Source organism: Myotis yumanensis, unplaced genomic scaffold (genome assembly GCF_028538775.1).
Source record: "Myotis yumanensis isolate MYYU_CA2020_CCGP unplaced genomic scaffold, mMyoYum1.0.hap1 SCAF_7, whole genome shotgun sequence".
NCBI lineage: Eukaryota > Metazoa > Chordata > Mammalia > Chiroptera > Vespertilionidae > Myotis > Myotis yumanensis.
Genome location: NW_027223758.1, coordinates 74,266,643 through 74,279,652, shown reverse-complemented (window position 1 = coordinate 74,279,652; position 13,010 = coordinate 74,266,643). Strand labels below are relative to the sequence as shown.

Below are 13,010 nucleotides of genomic sequence, written 5' to 3'. Positions count from 1 at the left end.
TATAAGGTATGGCCACATGACCAAAATTCCTGTCTTCCTTTTCTTTATGAGATCTCACGCTCACCACAATTGTGCCATTATTAGAGGGAGCTAAATGAGTCTGCTCATAACAGCCTAAAGGGTGTTACTTACCAACACAGCTATTTACACATGTGAGGAGCTCAATCAGCCTTTAAGAATGAGGAATAAAGCCAGTGGTGGCCTTGATGGTGTGCACCAGGAATAGCTCGCCAAGGTTTCTCTATGCCCATGACTACAACTGCCATGCCACCAGGATACCTAACTCCACCAGCACTGGAAAGCAGCCTAGTGAAATCATTAAGAGCCTGTAGAATTCTGATGTCCCTTAACTGCTATGAAGCCTGGGGGCATGTTCTTTTGCCTCTTTGAACCTCAGCTTCTGGCTCTCTGATTTGACCATCAGAATAGCACCTAACCCAAATAGTAAGGATTAAATAAAATGACGCACATTAAATGCATAACACAGTACCTGCCTTATACTGAATGTTCAATAAATGGCATCTATTTTTATTTGATGAGCATGTCTAGCTAGTTGATAGTTAAAATGAGAACAAATATATAATGTCATTTTGACAGACTCATCTGTTAATGTGACACCATGAATACTTTTTGCTAATTTGCAGACATCCCAGTGGGGCTGATGTTAGGCATTGCTACCATTGGTCAAACTTTTATTAAATGCCATGCATTGTACTAAGTCAGTGGTTCTCAACCTTCCTAATGCTGCGACCCTTTAATACAGTTCCTCATGTTGTGGTGACACCCAACCATAAAATTATTTTCATTGCTACTTCATAACTGTAATTTTGCTACTGTTATGAATCGTAATGTAAATATCTGATATGCAGGATGTATTTAGGCAACCCCTGTGAAAGGGTCGTTCGACCCCCAAAGGGGTCGCGACCCACAGGTTGAGAACCGCTGTACTACGTAAACTCTTATATATAACTAGAGGCCAGATGCACGAAATTCATGCAAGGGGCTCAGCCCTTGCAGCTCCAGCTGCCTGGCAGCCCCCTAGCCCTGCCCACTGGTCGTTCCGCCATCCGGTCTAATTAGCATATTAGCTCTTTATTATATAGGATTACTTAATATAATCTTCACAATAATCCAGTGAAGTAGATTCAATTATCCTCCATTTCATAAATGTGGAAACCAAGACTCAGAGAAGTGAAGGGACCTGTCTCACTTCTAATGAGTGACTCAGCTGGTTTTCCATTTCCTGGCATATTAAATAGTGAAAAATGTTGCAGGCTGATTTCATAAATAGCATTAGTATACCAGGCTGTCCGATGCTTGTTTGTATTAGAAAACTGGGAATTGGGATGTTTTACTATTCCCTCCATCTGCTTCAAAGTATTGCCTATTATCCAGTCTTCCTAAGATAGTCCCCATCTAAATCAACAGTCTTGAGGATTGAACTTGTGAACCTGACACAGAGACAACAGGCCTGTTTCAGCCAACACCAAGTGTCTCTCTCATTACTGTTGTATCTGACCCGGGAATTATCCTAGGTCTTCTGAACTTGAGGAAACCTTTGCAGGGTATTTCTGAGGTGGCCCAAGAACCAGGATTAGGGCCAAAAAGAGTCATGATCCTATCAGAAAATTAGTGCTGCTCTAGCTGGTTTGGCTCAATGGATGAAGCATCAGCCTGTGGACTGAAGGGTCCTGGGTTCGATTCCAGTCAAGGGCACATACCTCCATTTCAGGCTCAATCCCCAGCCCTGGTTGGGGTGCATGCGGAAGGCAACCAATCCATGTGTCTTTTTCACATCGATATTTCTCTCTCTGTCTCTCCCTCTCCTTTCCACTTTCTCAAAAAAAAAAAAAAAAAAAAATCAATGTCCTCTGGTGAGGATAACAAAAAACAGCAACAACAAAAAGAAAATTGGTGCCTACCAGAGGTGGGACTTAGCAGAATCAAGCTAGGAGAAGGGAGAGCTGGAAGAATGGAGGTTCATTTGTCCATTCAAAAAATATTTGTTAGGCAAGTGCATAGATCATAAATTCTATCATTCCACACCCAAGGTAGTTAGGAACAATCACTATGTGCGTGATCTTGCACTAAACTGGGCATATAGCTCTGAACAAAGCAGAGGAGGGGCCTCGGTCTAAACAGTCCAATAGAAACACAATGCAACCTACCTATGCAATTGAATATATGTCCAGTGGCCACATTGAAGAAATAAAAGGCAGATGAAATACGTTTTAGTAATAAGTTTAATTCACTACATCAAAAAAAATGTCATTTCATCATCTAATCAATATAAAAATTATTAATGAGATAGTTTACATTTTTTTCTCCCAAATGAAGTCTTTGAAATCTGGTGTACATTTTATGCTTCTAGCACATCTCAGTTTAGACTAACCGCATTTCAAATGCACAGTAGCCACATGTGGCTTGCGGCTATCTTGTTGGATGTCAGAGATCTAGATGACATCCTAAGGGTTTAAGGCTAATTCTATTGAGTAAGAGTGTTGTGGGGATGCCTCCTTTACAGGAAGGTTGCTTCACCTTGTAAAAGGGCTTGAAGAAGCTGTTCCAGTCTGGGTCGCCACTCTCGGGTATCCCTCTTGCCCATTTGGCAGAGAGGGCCAGGCAGATATCAGGTGTGCCGGACGGAGTCCTGCATCGCATTACAAAGCCTTCTGGAGGCAGGGTGCCAAGTTCCTACTGCTTCTCCACTGGAGTTAAGCCCCCACCTACTGGAGATAACCTTAGTGTGCCCAGAGTTGTTTCCATTCAGTCAGTCGCTGCTTGTTTACTGAGCACCTACTAAGTGCCAGCTTCTGTGCTGAGCACTGGGAACACACACCAGTGAACATAGACAGTTATCTTATCGTCTTGTTATGGTAATCAAGTAATCCACAAATGAAGAAATCATTAAAATGGACAAATGAAAGGGTACAGAGACTGCACAGGGACACTTGACCTCTTGGGAGGTCAGAGAAGGTCTCCCCGAAGAAGTCGAATTAACTGAGCAAAGGAGGAGGGGCCCATGTACAAAAGCAGTATGAGGGATGCAGGGAGGAGCTCAAAGAGGGCCAGTGTGGATGGCGTACAACACTAAGGATTAGGGCCGCAGTCTGGAGTGGGTGTGAGACCGCTGGCTTCAGAGTCACAAAGACCTGGTCCAACTAAGTCGTGTGACTCGGAAGATAAGTTTCAACTTCTCTGGGCCTCAGTTAACTCCTTTAGAGGAATGTGGTGAAGGTGAAAGAGCATGACATACGAAAACTCTTGCTGTAGCAGATGCCCTGATTCATTGTTAAATTATTGATTTCTGTTATTATTTATTGAATGTTCGTCTGTACCATATTATGACGGTGGGCAAGACAGTCCTAGTATGTGCAAGGCCTTGGGAAAATGTTTTTTCCATGGACCCTGTCTATATAAACAATTTGCTTAAAGGTGTATTACAAAATTCATGAGCCCATGTGGAGTATAGCGATTATCAATGGAGATTTAGAATGATGAGTAGAGAAGAAGTACTAGGACTTCATTTATTGTCCTAGCATTGTACATGAAGATTCTTGGTAGTACCCAGGCACCATCTCTTCCTGTTCAAGTCTAGAAACAATCTTCTTTTTTAAAAAATACTCCCTCTGTCCCATAATAATAGTAGCAAGTGAATATTTAAACGGGGATCATTGGCGAATGCAGCTGTTAGTTATGTTGTAGCGCAAAATTGCGAAGCCTTCAATCAAAATCAATGTTTCATGACATCTGTCATTTGTTTTGACACATCTTTCAATTTTTAGGTTAATCTAATTATTACAAATTATAGCTATTTTTCTAATTTCATCTGCTGATCGAAATCAATTGTTTTATTTCAGTTGACTATCAACCCATTGTAAAAGTAAGATGAAAAAAAGAGAGTTTCAAGCAAAGTTCGAGCTGCGATTGTCCAGTTCTTGATGCATCAAAAAAAGAGGAAAATTTGCAGAAAGGTGCAATTACGTTAGCTGCAAAACAATTTAAGTGCAACAGAATGACCATATCAAGAATTTGGAAACGTGCTTCCGAAAATAATTGTCAAGGAGAATCTTATGCTAATGTTGATTCTTTGAAAAAACAAAACTGTGGACGTAAATGCAAAGATTATGGAGAAAAACTTGAAAAACTTAGACATATTCCTCTTAGCAGAAGAGGCACCATATTAGCCTTTGATAATATTTCTCCCGAAATACTGGATAATACGTTTCTGTCACTTCAACAAGTTATGCTGGAAGCAATGAAGAACGATGGCTCCAATAATTTTAAGCTCACGCATATAGGGAAAGCAAAGCTTCACAGCCAAGGGATCCTACCTACAAGTTTAAAATGCAGTAATGAAATTATTGAGAAATCCAGAAACTATCTGAACAATCAAAATAAAAATTAGGAGTACTATTTTTAATTTATTGTTTAATTTAATCTAGTTTTTTATAATAAATGTTGCGTTCTATATTTATTTTCTTTTGCTACTATTATTATGGGACAAATGACATTCATCAGCTGCTACTATTATTATGGGACAGAGGGAGTATATTTTAATTGATTTCAGAGAGGAAGTGAGAGGGAAAGAGAGACAGAAATATCAATAATGAGAGAGAATCATTGATCTACTGCCTCCTGCATACCCCCTACTGGGGATTGAGCCTGAGCCTGCAACCTGGACATGTGCCCTGACCAGGAATCAAACGGTGATCTCCTGGTTCATAGGTTGACAACCAACCACTGAGCCACACCAGCTGGGCTCTTCTTAATTTTTTTAATTGTAAAATGTGCCCTTCTTGCTTAATTTCGTATTTCCTACTGCAAAAAAAATATGTTGTTTGGAACCTGTTAGTATTGAATCAATATTGATCTTCTTTACTTTGTAGTTCTCTAATACATTTGTATAGTGCTGGGTATATTATTACTTATGATGCTTCATCATCCATTGGTGGTAGTCCCTTTATACTGGTTTCCAATGACTCAAAGATTTTTACTGTTCCTCATTGATGAGAACTATATTATAAATCTTACCTAGAGTATGCAGGAAAATGTGAGTGATTATTTTCCGGTCATGTAAAATTTACCATTTCAAATATTGTTTCATAAACATATACCAATATATCTTCCAATCATATCTTGAACTCTCTAGGTCATAATCACTGCATTTCTAAAATAGAGTTGCTTTGCCTGGCTGGAGTGGCTCAGTGGATTGAGTGTTGTCCCATGGACCAAGAGGTATAGGGTTCGATTCCTGGTCGGGACACATGCCTGCATTGTGAGCTCGATCCCCAGTAGGGAGCGTGCAGGAGGCAGCCGATCGATGTTTCTATCTTTCCCTCTCTCTTCCTTTCTGAAATCAATAAAAATATATTTTAAAAAATAAAAATAAAATAGGATTGCTTTCAATGTTGAACACACTCCTGCCTTCCACACAGCACCAGCAGTGGGGAGCACAGGAAAGGGGTGCATGAGCAGAGTGAAAGTGATAAGAACAGTCCTATTCATACAAGATATTCCCATCCCTTGTTCTCTGTGGCTTAAGACGGTTGAGAACACCATGTTATCGAATTGATTGGAGGTAAGAAATCACATCAGTAGGAAGAGGACACCGGCATTGCTGAACAATGTCTTAAAAGTTCTTGGAGAAGATTGGCAAGGCCGCTCCTGCCAAAGGAGGTGAAGTGACCGTCCCGGGGGCCAGCTGGGGAAAGGAGTACAGAGTACATGGAGTAAAAGATGTTTGCTGCCCTCTCCCACATCTTCTGGCCAGAGTGGCACTGTGCAGCTCAAGTCCAAGTGTCTGTAGTAGACTGTTGGTAGCTCAGAGTCTTAAACTCACCCTGGTTTCAATGTGCATAAGAGTCACCAAAATCGGAATGTCAACACCGTTTTGGCAGTCCAATTTCACACAAGCTGGTAATACTGCACTGGCTAGCTAGAGTGAGCTCCTTGCTAGGCTGTCCTCCTAGAACCAGAGCTGGCCTTAAGACTCCAGGATGAGTGCATAGACATGAGTCCTGGAGCTTCTTAGGGCATCTGGTCTACCCCACATAAGTGAGAAAAGGCTGGAGGTAACATAGAGAGTTGAACAACTCTCCAAAGAAAAGAAATAGAGAATGAGGCTCAGCGGGAATGGCCTTGGTCTGGAACAGGTTCATCCTATCTAGATGGCACTTCTTCCTCTGGCCAGTACCAACCACTGGAGTGAGACTTATAAAATTTCAAGGTAGAAATTGCTGGCTAACAAGACCCACATGGGGCTTGGTCTGGACTTGGCACTCCCTACCAAGATGGCACTGTTGGCTTTGGAGGGCACTTAGAACATTTTTTTTTAATATATTTTATTGATTTTTTACAGAGAGGAAAGGAGAGAGAGATAGAGAGTTAGAAACATCGATGAGAGAGAAACATCGATCAGCTGCCTCCTGCACATCTCCCACTGGGGATGTGCCCGCAACCCAGGTACATGCCCTTGACCGGAATCGAACCTGGGATCTTTCAGTCCGCAGGCCGACGCTCTGTCCACTCAGCCAAACCGGTTTCGGCAAGAACATTTTGAGATATACCAATCCAAAGTGCAATACTCTTTAAGACACAGGGTCTGGGCAGGGGGGCTGCTTACCTAGTTCTAATAACAGTACTACCACTAGCCACTGGGTATTATTCACTAAGATTTAACAGTAGCAGTGGGTTCAATGCTTAGCCAATGAATGTTCTATCTATCCATTCATCCATTCATCCACCCAACCATCAAACAAATGTTCATTGAGCACCTAAACTGTGCCAGTATTGTGTTAGGGTCAGGAGAAAGAGATGTGGGTCTTCCCAATCATTATCTACCCCATGTTAGTTCTGCATGATAAAAAAAAATGGTGGGGGGGGGATAAAAGAGGGAAAAAATTAGATACAGATGATATCCCTCTCATATAGCTGTTCAGCTAATAACTGTTCTCAATTATGGCTGTTGAAAGTTAAATTACTATGATTATAAACAATTTACCCCCAAACTTAGTGGCTTAAAACAATGACAATATTCATTTTGCTCATGAGTCTGCTATTAGGGCTGGGCTCAACAGTTTTAGCTTGTCTCTGTTCTGCTCAGTGACAGGTGGGGTGGCTTGAAGATTGGGGACTGGAATCATCTGAAGCCTTCCTCATTCACATGTCTGGCCATTGATATTATCAGCTGAGACCTTAACGCAGGCTGTCAGCTGGCACACCTCCACATGGTCTCTTCATGTGTCCTGGGCTTCCTCCCAACATGGTGGCTGGGTTTCAAGGGTGAGCCTTGCAAAAGGGGGTAAGCCAGGTGAAAGCCATATCCTCTTTATGACCTAGCTCTGGAAGTCAAATAGCATTACTTCTTTCCTATTGGCCAGAACAGTCATACTCCCCAACCAGGCTCTAGGGGAGGGAACAAGGGCCCCAACTCTCAGTAGGAAAAGTGTTGGTTACATTGTTTTATTTTATTTATTTTTTAAAAATTGATTTTAGAGAGAGAGGAAGAGGGAAAGAGAAACATTGATGTGAGAGAGAAACATTGATCGGTTGCCTCCTGTACACACCCTGCCCCCCAACATGGGATGGAACCCGAGACCCTTGGGTGCACAGGAGGATACTGCAACCAACGGAGCCACACGGGCCAGGGTGAATGTTGGTTACATTGTAAAAAGAACTGTGGGATGGTATGACCAACTTTGGGGGGAAAAATATGCCACAAAGGATTAATACAACTGCTATTTTTTTCCTTGAGTGTAATGCCTTTTAATACATAGTAAAAGTACACAATATAAAGTGATATTTTGATAATACAGTTTCAAACGAAGACACTCCCCCAGTATGTCCCATGTTTCTAGTTATAAATTATGATGTGGAACAAATTAGAATTGTGTACTGTGTTTGGAGAATCCATAATATTTTACTCTGTATAACATTTCCCATCTCTTCAGTCTACTGTATAGGCACTCTACCTACGTTTCAAAGAATTCTGATATTTAGTCTTTAATTTTCCCTAAGGTGTATGTGTGTGTGTAACTTTATTTTTATGTTGGTTTAAGTGAAGCTATAAAAATTTTTTTTAAATAAAAAAATTTTAATTGGTAAAGAAAAAGGTGCAGAAATATAAATAATATCACCTTTAAAGCATGACTAGCTTGCACCTTTCCTCTACCAACCCCCACTAATATTAAATCTTATCTTCCTGGCCAGTACAAGTCCTTATACTTTACATTTTATATAAAAGCCATATTCTTAATTTAAAATTATTTATTGCTTATATAATCTTTTGTTTTGCTTTGTTTCATTAATATAGTTTTCTGTTAAAAATACTTAGGTGTCTTGGGTTGGAACTGAACACATTTTTTCCCATTAACATGAATGGAAAAAAAAAAATATATATATATATATATATATATATATATATATGTACTTTTTCATTTAACAGTTTTGCACTTAGAGGCAGAATTTTCAGGAATGAATTAAAGTAACCAGGTGTGAGATAGATGTATTTTCATCTTCTCCCCAAGAGCTGTTAAATAACTTCTGAGTCCTCTGTGTCTGTCACTTTTTCAATTTCCATTGCCTGCGGCTCTTCCAATTTGTCAGCCCCATCACCAGCCCCTTACCTATCTGATATATTATAGGTGTGTTAGTATGGGAAGACTAAGGGAAAGCCCTTGAGGATAAAATTCTACCTCTGTAAACAGAGGGCAGGAAAAGACTGAAGGAAGAAGCTGACCACTTCAGTCTGACAACTAATAGAGTTTATTAAGGGAGACTTACATTTGAGGCACATCTTGGGTGTCTGCAGACAAAATGGATCCCCGAGTTGCTTGGCAGGTGCAAAGAATTATATAGGACAAGGTGGGATTGTCACTGGGTACTAATACGTGAATGCTACCAAGTATGGGAAATTACATGCTTGATCAGGTCAGGACAGCAGCCTGTTCCAGGAACCGGCATATAAGGAGGCAGGGGAGGGGTTCACTCTTGGTGTATGTAAGAATGAACATCCATTACGATCAGTCTCCAAGGGAGGGGGGTTTGAGGGACACAATCTCCCTCTTTTGGCTCCTGGGTCAGGTAGCAGTCATGCCTTGGAACAGTCTCTTCTTCACAAGGTGTTCAACATTTATTATGTTAGGAATGCATCTGGTTGAAAGTAACAGAAGACTCAACAAACTATGGTCTAAAGCAGGGGTCCTCAAACTTTTTAAATAGGGGGCCAGTTCACTGTCCCTCAGACCGTTGGAGGGCCGGACTATAGTTTTAAAAAAAAAACTATGAACAAATTCCTATGCACACTGCACATATCTTATTTTGAAGTAAAAAAACAAAACGGGAACAAATACAATATTTGTATTTGCATGTGGCCCGCGGGCCGTAGTTTGAGGACCCCTGGTCTAAAGATTTCCCCCACTTTTCCCTCTCAAAAAACAGGAAGGCAATCCAGGAATTGTACAGCCACTTGAATATATCTTAAAGAACCGGGCTTCTTTTGTCTTTCTGTTCCACCTCTTAGTATAGTCCTCCACATTGTGTCAAGAGGGCTGCTACACCTCCAGGTGTTGTGTCTTAGTTCCAAGCATGAAGTAGGAGAAAGATGAAGGTCACAAATGTCTCTAAAACTTCCTTTTCATCCTGGAAGGGAAGTTCTCCCTTGGGACTTCTACCTACATCTTATTGGCCAGATTTTGTCTCATTGCTACCCTTAGCTGCTAGGGAGTTTCGGAATTGTGTGTTTGCTTTTCAGCCTCTGTAGTTTGGAAAGGCCAGAGATAGTGGTTGGAATTGATACTGAATGAGCTTCTTAAGATATTTGTGACATGATGTTTAATTGAAATGCATTGCTTTGATCCACAAAATGTTCTGGATATAGCCCTGCTCTTGTCCTGGAACATTTTTACTCCTTGTTCTTCTTCCCTCCTCTAGCCACTTTCCTGTTGGTGGTGGGGGGTGATGCAAAATCTTGAAAATACACACTTCTCTTCTATCCTTTTTAGGAGTATAACAGTTCCCTTGTCACTCCTTCCTCCTTGTCCCTTCTAATTGAAGGTAAGGATATTCCTCTTTGCTTCCCTCTGCTCTTTTGAGACAACTGTGCCTTGAGCACTACTCAACACCCTGGTCTCTTCTTCCCTGGGTAGCAAGGACAGTCTCAAGGCCAGGTCCTCCCTCCGCTTCTCTCTCAGCCCTTTTCCTCCTTTACGCTTCCAAGCACTTCAGCTGTACTTCTCTGAAGGTATTTATTATTTTCTTCGTTGAAGTTGAAACCACATTATTGAAAGTGGCATTGTTTACAAAATGTGTGGTGCATTGTTAGGTGCTCAAACTGGTAACTCCTGCTTTTATTATTAATAATGTCTTATCGCCTATATCAGACTCTGCTACTTAATGAGAGGCTCTGATCCAGGTCTCTGATTCATCTTTGTAACTCACATTTGGCCTGGAATTGAGCATTGCAAATAGTTAATGCTATATCGGCAGGTAAAGGACAACATTTCGAAGGAAGGGTGCTGCAATGGGATGTGAGAAATTTCAGAACCTGGGTGGGAGCCAGAATCTTGCAGAGAAGAGCCAAATTCCGTCCGCACCTAAAACCAGCAAAGTCGGGATGGATTCACAGGGACGCAGGTGGAGCACCAGCCGCCAGTACCCTGATGAGGTATGCGCATTCGTCATTTCACTCCTCCCCCTCCACTGGATCCGGAAAGGGAGGTGGGACTGTACCCCGCGCAGAGAGCTGGGATAGCTGCGCACGCGCAGCTTCCGGCTCCATGTCTCGGGAATTATTTGACGCCGCCGTTCAGGACTCGCAGAAGTCTCTGACCAGGCGCGCAGCGCACGCGCAGTGGCCACTGGCTGGAGGAGCTATTTGACGCTGTCGCCTCTGGCAGTCGGAAGTTGCCTGAGCAGAGCCCAGCCGGCCGGCCCGACCGGCCTTCGTCGTCCCCAGGCGCCCTCAGAGAGTCGCTGACCGCTGGACGGACCGACCGCCTGAGGACAGTTGGCCGGGGCAGCGAAAACGCCGGCCCTATGGCGCCCGAGGCGTGAGGCGGAAAGCCGAGTGCGGCTGGCAGTGGTGGCGCCCGCCCCAGCAATGCGGGCCCCGCCCGTCGCCTCAGGTAATCGGGCGGTCCTCCCCGTCGCTGCCGGACCTCCCCTTCCCTCCCCTCCTGGTGGTCCCGGGACGGCCCAGTGTGTTTCTCGGCCCGGGGTGTTTCAAGTGCCCGGCCTTCGGAAGCACATCTTCTTTTTTTTGTGGGGACCCACAGGGTCCGGGGGAACTTGGCCCTGGAGTCGGTGGCGTCGGACGGGTCTGTTGAAACCCGGTCTGGTCCTGGGGAGCGGACGCGGCCGGGGGAAGCGCTCTCCGGGCTGCCGGGGGTAGGGGGCGGGTCTGGAGCGGAGCTGGACAACTCCAGCGAAGAACTCGTCCCGCGGAAAGGTTGGTCGAGTTGATCCCTCCCCTTGGGGACGATGCTGCCTAGTGCACAGTGACACTCGGATGAGGAAGAGTTAATACCGAGAATCAACAACTAAACCTTGTTCAGCGCGTACTGTATGCCAGGCCATTGCGTTCGCTGCATCTAACTTCACAGCAACTCTTTCAGGATAGAATTGTGACCCCCGTTTTAACGGGGAGGCAACTGAGGCCCTGGATGGTTAGGTGACTTACTTGCCCAAGGTCACTTAGCTGGTCATTTAGTCCGAATCCAGATGCACATTCTTAAAACGAGGTCAGTGTTCCTCCAACTTGGTTGCAGGTTAAAATCGTCTGGGGGAGCTTTTCAGAAGTCCTGATGCCTAGGTAGCACACCCAGAGCAATTGAATCAGAATTGGGGGGGAAGGGGTGGGTGAAGCCATACATCAGTATTTTTTTTTTTTTAAGATTCCCATGTGATTTCAGTGTGCAGCAAAGTTTGGGAACTGCTAGGTAATTCTGCATCTCGAAAGATGTTTCAGTGTCTCTCTGTTGAGGTGTGTAGGAGAATTACCTGGGAATTTGTTAAACATGCAGTTCCACCTGCAAAAGTCTTTTCGCTGGGCCCACTGACGACTACTCCTTGTTTAAAGTCTGTTGGGGATGGGAAGTAAATTTCTCTGCAGGATTTCTGAGTTAGCTGGATTTTTTAAAGTATATACATGTCATGCAAAACTGTTTGCAGTTTTCCAGAATATGCAGTACACGTAGATCTAGTGTCTCTAACATCTGGGTCCTCTCCTCATATGCGATTTCTCGGCCTAGACTGTCCTCCAGGCTTCCTCCCCACTCCACCCAAATGCACACACTTACGCTCGCTCTCATACACATGCATATATCCTTTTCTTCCCGTCACTGGCTGTGTAACTCCCAACATTCCAGATGCTCTGTCTGTGACCCCCTATCACCTTGGGTCTTTCCTATCTGCTCCTTGCATCATCACACTGGAATTTACCAGTTATTTTTCTGTGTTGTGTGTTTCTCTCTCTTCTAGATTATGAGCAACTTGAACCATGTGTTCTCCATCTCTATTCTTCCCAGTGCTTTGACATACAGACTCACAAAGATTTTACTCAGTGGAATGTTTGAGTCCTTTTTATGTGATAGACTTCATGCCACAAATAGTTTCTTCTGTGTTTCCATTTTTACAAAAGGTATTTAGTAGTTCTTCTTTTTTTTAAAAAAATATATATTTTATTGATTTTTTTACAGAGAGGAAGGGAGAGGGATAGAGAGTTAGAAACATCGATGGGAGAGAAACATCCATCAGCTGCCTCTTGCACACCTCCTACTGGGGATGTGCCCGCAACCAAGATACATGCCCTTGGCTGGAATTGAACCCAGGACCCTTCAGTCCGCAGGCTGATGCTCTATCCACTGAGCCAAACTGGTTAGGGCATGGTAGTTCTTAACGTATATTGTTTTGTTCTTTTTGCTTGGAAATACTGTAGGTTCATTAAGTTATCCATCTAGCAGTTGAATAAACTACTAGTTCTTGCACTGGCAACGCACTATGTAGGACTA

At 43.1% G+C, this 13,010-nt stretch overlaps 1 protein-coding gene across 4 annotated transcripts in view; it reads left to right on the top strand.

Moving 5' to 3' along the window:
* Positions 1–10,895: 10,895 nt before the first annotated feature.
* RALGAPB (Ral GTPase activating protein non-catalytic subunit beta) overlaps positions 10,896–13,010 on the top strand; it is an 82,779-nt gene continuing 80,664 nt past the window's right edge. For all 4 annotated transcript variants that reach the window (XM_070420986.1, XM_070420985.1, XM_070420984.1 and 1 more), the window contains exon 1: positions 10,896–11,126. The gene's annotated coding sequence lies outside the window, so the exon portion shown is untranslated. The remainder of the gene's footprint in view (positions 11,127–13,010) is intronic.